The sequence below is a fragment of the Trifolium pratense genome, linkage group LG6 (genome assembly GCF_020283565.1).
Source record: "Trifolium pratense cultivar HEN17-A07 linkage group LG6, ARS_RC_1.1, whole genome shotgun sequence".
NCBI classification, from domain to species: Eukaryota; Viridiplantae; Streptophyta; class Magnoliopsida; order Fabales; family Fabaceae; genus Trifolium; species Trifolium pratense.
Window position 1 is genome coordinate 17,571,017 of NC_060064.1, and position 14,006 is coordinate 17,585,022.

The window sequence follows — 14,006 nt, forward strand, 5'->3', positions numbered from 1 at the left end:
CATAGATACTAAAAGTAAAATTTAATATTTTTTTGTCAAGTTGCTTAATTAGTGGCTAGAAATGCCACACTTAAGTGGATACATGATGACCTGAGTTTGAACTTCAATTTCTTGCATATATAATGCAATATCCTGCTAAATGAGCTAAACTCACATCACTAAAATTTAATAATTTTAATATTTTATAAAGACCAAAAAATATAGTACTGTAAAAATAAACTGTATAATTATTTTTTTAAAATACTAAAACAAATGCCCATTATGGCCCATTGTGAAATAATAAGTGTGTGTGTGTGTGCCTGCTTCAATCTTACGCCAATTGCCTTTGCCAGTAGTGAAATGAAAAGAATATAAAAATTCATTCTTTCTTTCTTTCTTTCTTTCTTTCTTCTTCTTTCAAGAAACAAGAAAAGAATAAACACGCAAACACACATTGTGGAGTGCGATATCAAACCTCTTTGGATGTTCGGTGTTTCGCTCAATCATCTTTATTATTTGCAACATCAAGAAACAACATTCAATTTCTTCTGTTTGATACGGTAATTTTCTCAATTTCTTTCCACATATTTGCATGTTGATTCAGATACCCATTTTCTCATTCTTTATTAAAAGAACAAAAGAACCCTAATTGTGCAAAAGTTGTTATGTTCTATCCCAAAATAACCTAAAAAGACAGTTTTTTGTTTGTCACCATAAGGGAATTTCACTCGTTTTTGCAATTTTCATTCTAACATATTTGCCCCATCTGGATTGGGAACGATGATGGGTTTCCAATTTTAAAGGGTATAAAACCCTATAAGACTGTGAATCATTGTGTGACGGAATCTTTTTTCATTATCTGAAAAAGGGGTGGAGTATATTGCCCTAGTGACCCTAAATTTGACTGTTGGAATCGATGAATATACTATGTTTTATAAATTTTGTAACGGATGGATCATAGTACCTCAATGACCATAGAGTAAAATTTGGATGAACTTAATGACCCTAGTCCCATGAATGGATATATGTTCTGCTTTGATGATCCATAGTCCCTAAATTCAATCATCTGCTTGAAAAAAGGTACAACTTCTGCTTGACCCTAGTCCCATACAGTTTTTGGAATTTTCATTCCAACATATTTGCCCAATCTGGTTTATAATCAATACATGTTGGGAACGATGATGTGCTTCGATAAAAACTTTTAATCTCCTGCTTTGATAAAAAGTGATTGGATGTCTTGATTGCCAAAACATGCTGGATAAATTACTTAATGACCCTAGTCCCTGGATGCGAAAGCTAGTTGTTGCCTTAATTGCTACTCAAGCAATTGTATCTATCGGTGTCCGTTTTCTATTAAAAAAATTATGAATTTTTATTCATAATAATGCATGAATGGGTATATAGTCTGCTTTGATGACCCTAGTCCCTAAATTCAATTTTGCAATTGCAATTAGAAGTGATTTTGCATTATGAATAATGACCCTTGTCTCAAATGTTTCATAAGTTTTGTAAGGGATGGATGCCTCAATGACCTTTGAGAAAAATGCATTATAAATTCTTTATTCATAATGGAAAAGTTTGATGGTGGCTTTCAAAGGAAAGAAATTTTAATATGAAATTCTATTCAAAACGTGAATGTGTCTATTGTCTTTTTATGACCCTTATTGTGAAACTGTCACTAGTGGTATGGTATACAAAGTTGGATATACTTTGTTCCATGATTTTTGTAAGGAATTCTCTTGGTGGCCCAAAAATGCTGGATGATGCCATATTGTTAATGCTAGTTGTTGCCTTAAATGAAATTTTAATATAAAATTTCATTCATAATCAATGCAAGGATAATATCTATTGTGCTTTGATGACCCTACTGATAAGGGTTTCAAAGGAATTCTCAGGAACAAAGTACAAAGAAACCAACTCTTTGGAGTATAAACTATTGCTTATAATATCGATCTGGTATGTATGACATTATGCAGACAACCTATGCTATATAAGGATGCTTGCATAGTGATCAATGGAGGAAACCATAATGAGGTTGTATCTGATAAAATTCAGTGGGTGTTGGCATAGTAGCACTATATTTGTGTTGATAATTATAAATGTAAGTCTTGGATTTAGTAACCTAAAAAAGGTAGAACCTTACCCATTTTTATCATTCTTGATCATTCAATAAGATTCAATCTCTGCTGAGCATAACAGTGTTCAGGTTCAACATGCTAATAAAGTGGTTACCCAAGGTTCAGCGGTGATTTGGAAACCGAAATCTCATGGAACTGTTCTTGGAGGACTGCAACTGAAGTTGAAAGCATGCTGTTGGGTAAAGGGAAGGTTGATGGTTCAGATGCAGCTTCATGCACGAATCAGAGCAACCTTTTGGAAATGTAAAGTCAGATAAAGAGGTATATGATTCCTATCTCAATTTCTTATGTTTTGATTTCATGAGTGGATGTATCAATTTTCCTAGTTTATATATATTTTTCTTCATAATAATTGTTTGAGTTTCAATTTATTAGATAAATCAAACACAATTTTTTCAAGAACAGTCAAAAGAAACTAATATGCTCTCTGCTGAAAGATAAACTTTGTTTGCTATTCCACATATTTCCATTGATGCATGCTCAGATACTCATTTTCTAATTCTTGATAATTCAACAACATACAATCTTCTGCTTGATTAAAACAAAATAACCTTACTAATTGGGCAAAAGGTGTTTTGTTCTAAGACCCTGTTTGGTACCAATATTTTGAAAGATAGAACTTTCTCGTTTGCTACGGTAATTTTGGAACTTTCAATCCAATATATTTTCATTGATACATGTTGAGATACCTATTTTTAATTTAGTCAAGAACATTCAATCATTGTGTGACTGAATCTTTTTTCATTATCTGAAAAAGGGGTGGAGTATATTGCCCCAGTAACCCTAAATTTGACCATTGGAATCGATGAATATACTATGTTTTATAAATTTTGTAACGGATGGATCATAATAGATGCCTCAATGACTATAGAGTAAAATGTTGGATGAACTTAATGACCCTAGTCCCTGAATGTGATAGCTAGTTGTTGTCTTAATTGCTACTCAAGTAATTGTCTCTATCGGTGTCCGCTTTTCTATTAAAAAAATTATGCATTTTTATTCATAATAATGTATGAATGGGTATACATTTTGCTTTAATGACCCTTAGTCCCTAAATTCAATTCTGCAACTGCAATTAGAAGTGATTGCATTATGAACAACATTCAATCTTCTGCTTCATAAAAACAAAACAAAAGAACCTTAATTGAGCAAAGGTGTTCTTTTTGTCCCATCATGACCCTTTTGTTGTTTGGCACCATTTTTTGAAAGAGTAACTTTTTCGTTTGGTAAGGTAAATTTTGAACTTTCGTTTCAATATATTTGCATTCACGAATCATATATGTTGAGATACCCATTTTTTATTTTGTCAAGAACATTCAATCTTCTGCTTGAAAAAGAGGTACAACTTTACCCATTTTTCTGGTTCTTGATCATTGAAGAACATTCAATCTTCTGCTTGAGAAAAAAAAGAACCTTAATTGTGCAAAAAGTGTTATGTCCCAAGATCATGTTTGGTCCCAATATTTTAAAACAACAGTTTTTGGAATTTTCATTCCAACATATTTGCCCCATCTGGTTTATAATCAATACATGTTGGGAACGATGATGGGCTTCGATAAAAACTTTTAATCTTCTGCTTCGATAAAAAGTGATTGGATGTCTTGATTGCCAAAACATGCTGGATAAATTACTTAGTGACCCTAATCCCTGTATGCGAAATCTAGTTGTTGTCTTAATTACTACTCAAGCAATTGTCTCTATCGGTGGTCGTTTTCTATTAAAAAAATTATGAATTTTTATTCATAATAATGCATGAATGGGTATATAGTCTGCTTTGATGACCCTTAGTCCCTAAATTCAATTCTGCAATTGCAATTAGAAGTGATTTTGCATTATGAACATAATGACCCTTGTCTCAAATGTTTCATAAGTTTTGTAAGGGATGGATGCCTCAATGACTTTTGAGAAAAATGCATTATGAATTTTTTATTCATAATGGAAAAGTTGGATGGTGGCTTTCAAAGGAAAGAAATTTAATATGAAATTTTATTCAAAACGTGTATGATGTTTATTGTGTTTTTATGACCCTAATTGTGAAACTGTCACTAGTGGTATGAGCTTGCTAACTCCAAATTTGACGATAAGATGAATATACTTTGTTGCATGATTTTTGTAAGGTATTGTCTTGGTGGGCCAAAAATGTTGGATGATGTCATAATGTGAAAGCTAGTTGTTGCCTTAAAATGCTGGATGATGTCCCTAAATGCAATTTTGCAACTGCAACATGAAGTGATTTTGCAAATGCAAAAGGAAATGCGTCCTTGTGTTTGATTAGCCTACTGATAAAGGGTTTCAAAGGAATTCTCTAAGGAACAAATGAATCAACTGAAGCAAAGTACAAAAAAACCAATTCTTTGGAGTCTAAACTATTTCATATAAGGGGATGCTTGCATTGTGATTAATGGAGGAATCCATAATGAGGCTGTATATCTGTTAGTCTTGTTTACTGCAGGACCTACTATGAAATCTGATAAAATTCAATAAAATTCAATCTTCTGCTTGAGAAATAGAAAACCTTTTATTGGTGAACATAGCAGTGTTCAATTTCAGCGGTGATTTTGAAACCGAAATCTCATGAAATTGTTAGTGTAGGACACGGTAACTTAAGTTGAAAGCATGCTGGTGGGTAAAGGGGAAGTTGGTTGATGGTTCAGGACTTCAGGTGTTGGTGTTGATGTGGCTTCATGCACGAATCAGAGCAACTTTCTATCCCAAATTTGAAAATGAAAAGTCAGATCAAGAGGTATGTGATTCAGTTTTTATGTTTTGATTTCACATATTTGCATTGATGCATATTCAGATACTCATTTTCTCGTATTCTTGATTATTCAACAATATTCAATCTTCTGCTTGATAGAAACAAAATAACCTTACTAATTGAGCAAAATGTGTTTGGTACCAATATTTTGAAAGATAGAACTTATCATTTGCTACGGTAATTTTGGAACTTTTAATCCAATATATTTGTTGCATCGATACATGTTGAGATACCTATTTTTCATTATTGATTAGTCAAGAACATTCAATCTTCTGCTTGAAAAAAGGTAGAACCTTACCCATTTTTCTCATTCTTGATTGTTCAAGGACATTCAATGAAACTTTAATTGAGCAAATGCGCTCTGTCCCAAGAATATTTTGAAAGTTAGTTTTTTTTTCTTCGTTTGGTACGGTAATTATGAGATTTCATTCCAAAATATCGGTTTGCGGTTGAGACTTGTTGTGATACCGATTTTTTAATTCTTGATAATTCAAGAACATTCAATCTTTTGCTTGAAAACACGAAACCTTAATTGTTAAAACGTGTTATGTCCCAAGAATCTTCAATCTTCTGCATATTGGAAATTTCATTCCAACATATTTGCCCCATCTTGTTTATAATCGATACATGTTGGGAACAATGATGGGCTGCTGATTTTATCATTCTTGATTATTCAAAAACCTTTAATCTTTTGTTTCGATAAAAAAGCGAACCTTCAAATTTTATAAGGGATTGGATGTCTTGATGCCCAAAAAATGCTGGATAAATTACTTAATGACCCTAGTCACCGAATGTGAAAGCTAATTGTTGCGACTCGAGCAGTTGTCTCTATCGATGTCCTCTTTTATGTCATCTTTTATTCATATTGCACAAATGGATATCTATTTTGATTTGATGACCCTTAGTCCCTAAATTCAATTTTGCAACTGCAATTAGAATTGATTTTGGATTATGAACTTAATGACCCTCATAAAAAAAAAGAAAAGTTGGATGGTGGCCTTTAAAGAAATTTTAATTTGAACTTTTATTCAAAACGTGTATGGTCGCTATTGTCTTATTATGACCCTAATTGTGAAACTGTCAACTGAGACGATTTATTTTTTATTTTTTTCATTATCTATAAAGGGTGGTATACTGGTATGGTACACATAAGCCCACTAACTCCAAATTCGATAATAAGATGGTTATACTTTTTTCCATGGTTTTGTAAGGGATTGTCTTGGTAACCCAAAAATGTTAGATGATGCCTTAATGCGAAAACTATTTGCCTTAAATGCAATTTTACTACAAAATTTTATTCATTATATAAGGCACAAATATTAGCTATTGTGCTTTGATGTCCCTAGTCCCTAAATGCAAAGTGATTTTGCAAATGCAAAATGGAGTGCATGCTTGTGTTGGATTAGCCTATTGATATGAGTTTCAAAGGAAATCTCTACGGAAGAAACGAATCAACTAAAATTAAGTACAAAGAAACTAACTCTTTGGAGTCTGAACTATTTCTCACAGTATTTATCTGGTATATATGGCATTATGCAGACCACCTATGTCATATAAGGATGCTGGCATTGCGATCAACTGAGGAAACCATAACAAGGTCGTATCTGTCAATGTTTTTTACTGCAGGTGGATGTATAAGATTCGGATAGCACTAGATTTGTGTTGATAATTATAAATGTGAGTATTGGATTTAGTAACTTGAATACATGTGAGCTCTTATAAGTGGCCTCTCGGTTATGCAGCATTTAATCAATCGATCATGTAGGTGGTACAACCACTCTAGTATGCAGCCTACAAACTTGATATGGTCACTGATGACAGTTCTTTCAGACAATATTATTATGTAACAGGTATGCTTTGTACCGACAACCCTGAAAGATATTCTCATGTTTGCTACGGTAATTTTTTGAACTTTCTTTTCACATATTTGCATTTATGCATGTTGAGATATCCATTTTCTCATTCTTGTTTATTTAAAAATATTCAATCTTCGTCTTCATAAAAATGAAAGAAAAATATTCAACCTTAAATTTAGTAAATCAAAATTTAAAAGGGTATACAAACCCTATAAGATTGTGAATCATTGTGTGACAGAATCTTTTTTCATTATCTGAAAAAGGGGTGAGTATATTGCCCTAGTAACTCCAAATTTGACGGTTGGAACGATGAATATAGTTTGTTTATAAATTTTGTAATGAATGGATCATAAATGCCTCAATGACCATATAGTAAAATGTTGGATGAACTTAATGACCCTAGTCCCTGAATGTGAAAGCTAGTTGTTGCCTTAATTGCCACTCAAGCAATTGTCTCTATCGGTGTCCTCTTTTCTGTCAAAAAATATATATGAATTTTTGTTTATTCATAATGCATGAATGAATATCTATTGTGCTTTGATGACCGTCCGTAAATTCAATTTTGCAACTGCAATTAGAAGTGATTTTGCATTATGATCTTAATGACCCTATTCCCTTATGTTTCATAAGTTTTGTAAGGAACGGATTGCCTCAATGAGACAATGACCTCAAGAGTAAAATGCAGTATGACCTTAATCGTGGATGGTAGTTATTGTCTTTGTATGACCCTAATCGTGAAACTGTCAATTTGATGAATTTTTTTTTCATTATCTATAAAGCATGGTGTGGTAAACATGAGCCCACTAACTCAAAATTCAACAGTAAGGTCGATTTGTAAATGTGAGAACAAGTTTTCTTAATATGGTTTTTTATGATTTGAGTTGCCTTTTCCCCTATATGTATGGTGTAGAATCAGATATAGCTGTAAGTATGCTTCAGAATGAAGGAAAAGCAAATGATTCAACCATTTTATGTTTCTCATATGGTAATGAAAGTACTGATTTGTTTTTCTTTATGCAATTTAAACTTGCTATCAATTTCCTATGTGTCGTGCAATTTACGATGTTGCTATATAATTACAGCTCTGTAGTTAGTTTAACGAGAGGATCTTTTTTACTATGTTATGTATATGGGAGATTTGGTGCTTAATGCGGTCTATTTTCGTTTTTGAGTTAAGGTCTATTTCAATGATCACATATTACGAGATAACGAGATTACATTATGATGGTTGCTGTGTGACGGGAAGTTCTGTTATAATATGCTTTGAATGCTTGTTTAAAAATTGATCAATTACACGAAAATAAGTAGCTGGGAAAGTGTTACTTTATGGCATGTATGGTTGATTTCGGATTTTGGAAGAGGGTTACAAGGACGAGCGACTCGGACTTTAATAGGTTTACGCTCTCATAAGTCTAAAAATGACAATGTTTTATGTCGTTATATAAGTATATGGATAATTAGTTGCCTTGAAATTGTCTGATAACACTACCTATAAATCGACCAAGTGCATCTAAATGCTAATGTTAGGTAGCACTTATTAAGATTTCTTGTCTCGGTTTCAAAATTTTGATGTTTACATCCTTGCCTTTTCCTTCTTGTGTCTGTTTCAACAGTGACTATGATGGCACACTAAAGGAAGCGTTGTCAATTTACTCATAATTTAAAAGTAGCCTGATGCCTTCAATGTTTATATTATATGAATTTAATTTTATTCATTCATAATAATAGAAGCGATGGATTTGTTGTGATTTAATGACCCTGAATGCAAATATAGACGGAGAATTGCCACTGTGAGATGGAATACAGGATGTCTCGATGACCCAAACTGAATTATGGTAATTATTAGTTCTATAAATATTTCAAGTATTTGGATTCTTTGGTGACCCTAAAGAAAACGTTGTGAATGAACTAAACTCATAATTTTAAATTTGGATGCTGTCTTAAATGGTACTTTGGTACGTGAAATTTTATTCCTATAATGGATGAATCTATTGTGCTTTTATGATTCTTACTGCAATCCTAGATTGAGAATTGTCGCATGAGATAGAACATGAGATGTCTCGATGATTTGAAATGAATCATTTATATTATTTGTTCCATGAATTTTTGAAATGTTGGTATGCCTCAATGACCCTAAAGGAAACATGAATATTTTACTTATAATGTAAAAGTTGGATGCTGATGTAAATGAGACATTGATATGAAGTTTGATTCATAATATAAGAGATGAATTTGTTGTGCTTTTTTATGACCTGAATTGAATGCAATTCTAAAATGTAAATTGCCACTATAAAATGAAATATGGGATGCTTCGGTGACCCGAAACGATCCCTGAATATTATGTTCCATGAATTTAGAAATTGTGAGATGCCTGAATGTTGTACTTCTAATATGAACATGTTCTTGAGCATTTGCTTTCTGGTTATTTTGTATATCGTCACATTTTTGGTTTTATAAATTAGATATTGCGCCTGTGATTGAGGGTGCTGTTCACCACATCGGTTCAAGAAGATTTGAGTTTGGAGGTACTGATCTAACTAATTTCCTGGCTCAAGAACTTGGCAAATCAAATCCGCAAGTAAATATCAGCATGTCTGATGTGGAGAAAATAAAAGAGCAATATTCATGCTGTGTTGAAGATGAGTTAGCTTATCAGAAAACCCAATATTTTTGTCCTGTGGAGAAACATAGGCTTCCTGATGGATAGGTCTGCTTTTCGGATTTCTATGATAGTTTTGACTTGTGATACTGACTAATTTGCTATCCGTGATTTTTATGTTATTTTTTGATAATTTGGTATTATGTTACGCAAATTAATACTGACTGCAAGAATGAGAAGGAATTTAAAATGAAAGGGAAGGTGGGGGTGAAGAATATATAAGGAGAGAGACTAAGGCTATGTTTGGGGAGAAGCATGCTTATTTTTCATTTCTAAGTTATAGAAATTATACAATGTTTCTTAACTCGATTAAAAGGGTGATTGAAATATTATATGGTCATCTATCATGCCATTCTTCAATTGTTTTTAAATTCTCAAAATATATGTTCTTAACTGATGTTGGTACTTCATAACACATTCTGTTCTTAACTTTTCATGTGTAGCGATTAAAATCTTATGTTTCTGACTTATCATACAAATTTCTTTTACCATGTTGTATGCTTTAACTAGCTTGTTTTGGGGTAGTCTGTTGCAAGTTCTCTAGAAGAAGCTCAGATTGTTAAAACTTGTATATGAACATTTCATATTCTTTTAGGAGGGGCTGTGTAAAATTATTTCCTTGAAGGGTGCTCAAGCTGGCTATTGACAGTGCTGCGTTCCCAGCAACTTTTTTCATGCCAATCCGGCAACAGTCATCTTCTATTAACTAGACCACCTTGAAGGTTAATTGCTAGGAGCTTCTTTTTTGACATCCCATATTTCTAAAAAACCACACGTGTGTCCAGAAGTATACCTCTGGAGGGCAACAGAACTGTATTTTTTTCCGGAAGTATAATTTCGAATTTACTTTGGGGGGCTGGAAAAAGACTCCTTATCAGGGTAAAAACTTTCAGACTTGCCAAATTTTGTTCCCTTGCCCTTGCCATGCTTACTTGTTAACTGTGTTTTCACATTTGAATTTCTAACAACGGATCTTCAATAATTTATGGCTTAATTTGAAGGTTGAATTTGTCTTATAGGTGATAACAATTGGGAGAGAAAGATGCACAATTGGCGAAGCTTTATTCCAGCCATGTCTGTTGGGTTTAGAAGCTCATGGCATTGTTGAGCAGCTTGTCCGTGCTATGATTGGTTTGTGGTGGCACTTCTTCTATGATTGATAAACTTTTCATCTTTGTTAGTTATGGTTAATTTAGTATAAACTTGCACGTTCGCCTTTGTTTCTAAGGATCCTGAATATAAGGGAAAATTTGTAAGGATCCCGAGGACAAAACAGCTTAGCATTGGACATTTTTGGACTGATAAATATCACAGTGCGTGTTTACAAACCTGAATAGAAACTATAAGTAGTAAATTTGTAAATTTCGATCTAGAATTATTGGTCGAAAATCCTGCGATTTCACATTGTGAATATTAGTTTTGATTGGCCAGACCAGATAAATTTGGGGACCGAAGAGGCAGGTCTGACCCAAATTAGGATAGCCCTTTTGGGCTACATTACCTTGTTCTATAAGGCTCACCTGGCATAAAGGATAGAAGACTAATGACTACTTCTTTTAACTATACCCCACATTTTATGGTTTTCCCCAAAATACCCCCACTCACTATTTCTTTTCCCACACCTTCACATTCCATGGTACACTGTAAACTACGTGCTTATGGCACTCTTTTTCTAGAAATGTGTGAAGGGTATTTATAAAATTGTAGATCTATATGCTTAGTCTGGCCTTTGTTTTCCTTGATCTTGACATTTGCTAGGAACTTTGTCAAGGAGATAAAACCATATATCAAAGGTTTTTGATTTGTTTCTACGTATGTTTTACGCTGTAAGCGAACGTAATGTTTTTATTTTTATTTTTGCCAACTCTTATCATGGAGATAAACCATATATCAAGGTTTCTACTACTTTTTTTCTTGTGTGGTGTAGAACCAGTTGAAGTGCAATATGGATGAAAGGCATATGATTTTATCATATATCAAGGTTAGCTATTGCTATTTTAGTGTGTATAAATTTTATTATTGTATTAATTAGAGATTAGAAGCCAAGAAATATCAAACCTGATTTCTCCAGACGCCGTGCATCCTCGAGGTCGCGTTTGCTTCGTCCCACCACCATGCCCATCCTCTTCTCCATGACTTCCCTTTCACTCCTTTTTGCACCCGACCACTACCAACCTCCGGTGTGACAAAAGGTTGTGTCCTCTCGCGATGTGAGCTTTGACCGCCGATGACAGCAATGGCGGCCCTTTTTTTGGAATTGTTCTTTCAGTAAATAGAAGTGTTAGTTTAACTTAGGAGAAGATTAAATGTGAGGAAGAAGGGATTGAGAAGATGAAGGAGGGAAGAATGAGGAAGAAGGGGTTTTTAAATAAAAAATTCTAATTTCCAAAAAATATGAAAACTAAATTAAAAAATAATAGGTGCACCAAAATAATAATATAAATAATTAATTTATATATGTGTGTAATGACGTGACAGTCCACATCGTTTAAAGTGTCCATGTGTTGGTGCCACATGGATTTTTGTTAGTCAATTAACCATTGACCTGACTATAGGGACTAAATGTACAAACAGTGATATTTAGAAGACTATAAAGTGCAATTTTATTTTAGGGGACTAAAAATAAGTTCTAAAATTTTAAAGGGACTAAAAATATATTTAATCCTTTATAATATTACATGTTTGATTGGTCCTTTGTCACCACTAAGCAAATTTTCCCCATGCTATGCAAATATTTTTCTACAAATTGTGGGAACAACTCTTAATATCTATCTTTGTCACATTCTATAATTCTACTGCTTTTCAGATAGGTATTTGGTGTAGAACCAACTGAAAGTGAAGTTCTGTATATTTGTTCTTTTGTCTACGGTCCTCTATATAGCTAATTTAGTGTGTGTGTAAATATTATGCTCTATTGTTGTGTGGATTTAAGATTAGAAATTAAGACATCCAAAGACCCATTTTAGTATTTAATCAGTGTGTCTGATTATGTAGACCGGTAGATGTACCTTATTACATATGATTAACAAGAGAATTGGGACTCATCCAACTTGAATCAGGGAAAATGAAAACTTGGTGAAGGGACTTGTGCAGAGATGTACTGATTGGACAGAACATGCAGGTTGCAGCTACAAAGTCGGTCAATAGTGCTGGTATGTATTTTTTTCTTTCTTTCTGGTATGTATTTCAATGTGCATAGTAACAACATGACTCTAGATTACATGAGTAAGTAATGACTAGGAGGAGTCTAGGACGTGAAATGAAAATTAATGGGAAAACGAAATTAATGAAAATTATTGGCGTGCTTGGAATTCACCATCGGAGGGGGCGAATGCATGCTTTTTTGAAGCTACAAATTGTAGCTGTAGCTTATGCAATTCTATGTTAAATTGCCATTGGAATGTGAATAAATGACCAAACGCGTTCCCAAACGCTCACTTAACCTTATAACAGTTTAGAATTGGTTGATATTTTAAACCGGTTTAGTTTCAGATAACTGGTTTTAAACCAATTTTTTTATTAAAACTGGTTTATTTTTGAAAAAATTGGTTTTTATAAATCAGTTTTTTTTGGTAAAGAAGAACTGATTTTTATTAGCAAAGGATTTTTCTTAATTTCAAGATATTTTAATTTTATTTAAATACATTAACATTAATTAAATTATTAATAATTATATTAAGAAGTGGTAGCAGGGTGGCTGCCGGTGGTGGTGGATGGTGGTGATCGGTAGCTTTTCCGGTAACATGTTGTGGTGGTCCGGCGGTCCACGGCGGCGCTCCGGTGGCCATTGGGCGGAGCTCTGGCCGGAGGCATTTTAATATTTTTAATTAATATAATTAGCTTAATTTATTATTTTTATTAATGATAAATTTATCTATTTTAAATAAAAATTGTTAAAGATGTGAGTTGAACCCATGCACTTTAGTTTGGAATAACAACTATATGCCGCTAGACCAAATAGTTTCATTTGTTATTATTTTATATTTTTGTATGTATGTTAAACTGTTTTTTTATATTCTATTTTAAATTAATTGAAAAAATGATTTTGATTAAAAACTTGTAGAAAGTTTATTTTTGTTAAAGAATTTAAAAAGTGGATCATAAATTTGAACTAGAAGTTTTAAACTGAACTATAATTGGTTTTTAAAAGTGGTTCAGTTTGAAACCATATCAAATGGTCCAGTTTAAAATATGGTTCAATGCAGTTCGAATTACAATTTGGTCCAGTGAACTAAATTTTTGAACACCCACCCCAAGTATTACTTTGTTCCTTGATTTTTGTAAGGGATAAAATATCTTGATTACCTAAAGTAAACTACATTAGGTGCTTTTGCAATTATAAATATGTACAAAGTAATAAATAAAATTTTAAATATGAATGGTGACTCAATATATTAGAGATGTGGTTTGCATCATGCATAAAATTTTATTTGTCGAGTGTTCTAAGTTTTCTTTATCATGAAAACACGTATCATGTATGATTATGTGATCATTTTACTCCTTTCAAGCATACATAGACCAAAGGTCTTGTTAAATTACTCTCAAGAAGTTTGCAATTATTTTTTAGGTTAAACGTAGTTTTGGTCCCCCTATTTTGTTTTACGAAATTTTGTTCC

The 14,006-nt window shown here is 32.9% G+C and overlaps 1 long non-coding RNA gene across 7 annotated transcripts; it reads left to right on the forward strand.

Annotated features, from left to right (window-relative positions):
* Nucleotides 1–401: 401 nt before the first annotated feature.
* Nucleotides 402–9,321, forward strand: LOC123888833. Of its 7 annotated transcripts, none has more exons than XR_006802296.1 (7): nt 402–539; nt 1,956–2,378; nt 4,235–4,860; nt 6,415–6,552; nt 6,641–6,725; nt 7,642–8,566; nt 9,194–9,321. It is a non-coding gene; the product is annotated as an uncharacterized LOC123888833 (long non-coding RNA). The 7 variants fall into 7 exon arrangements; XR_006802299.1 differs by having other exon boundaries at nt 8,460–8,566; XR_006802297.1 differs by having other exon boundaries at nt 6,415–6,501; nt 6,618–6,725.
* Nucleotides 9,322–14,006: the final 4,685 nt, after the last annotated feature.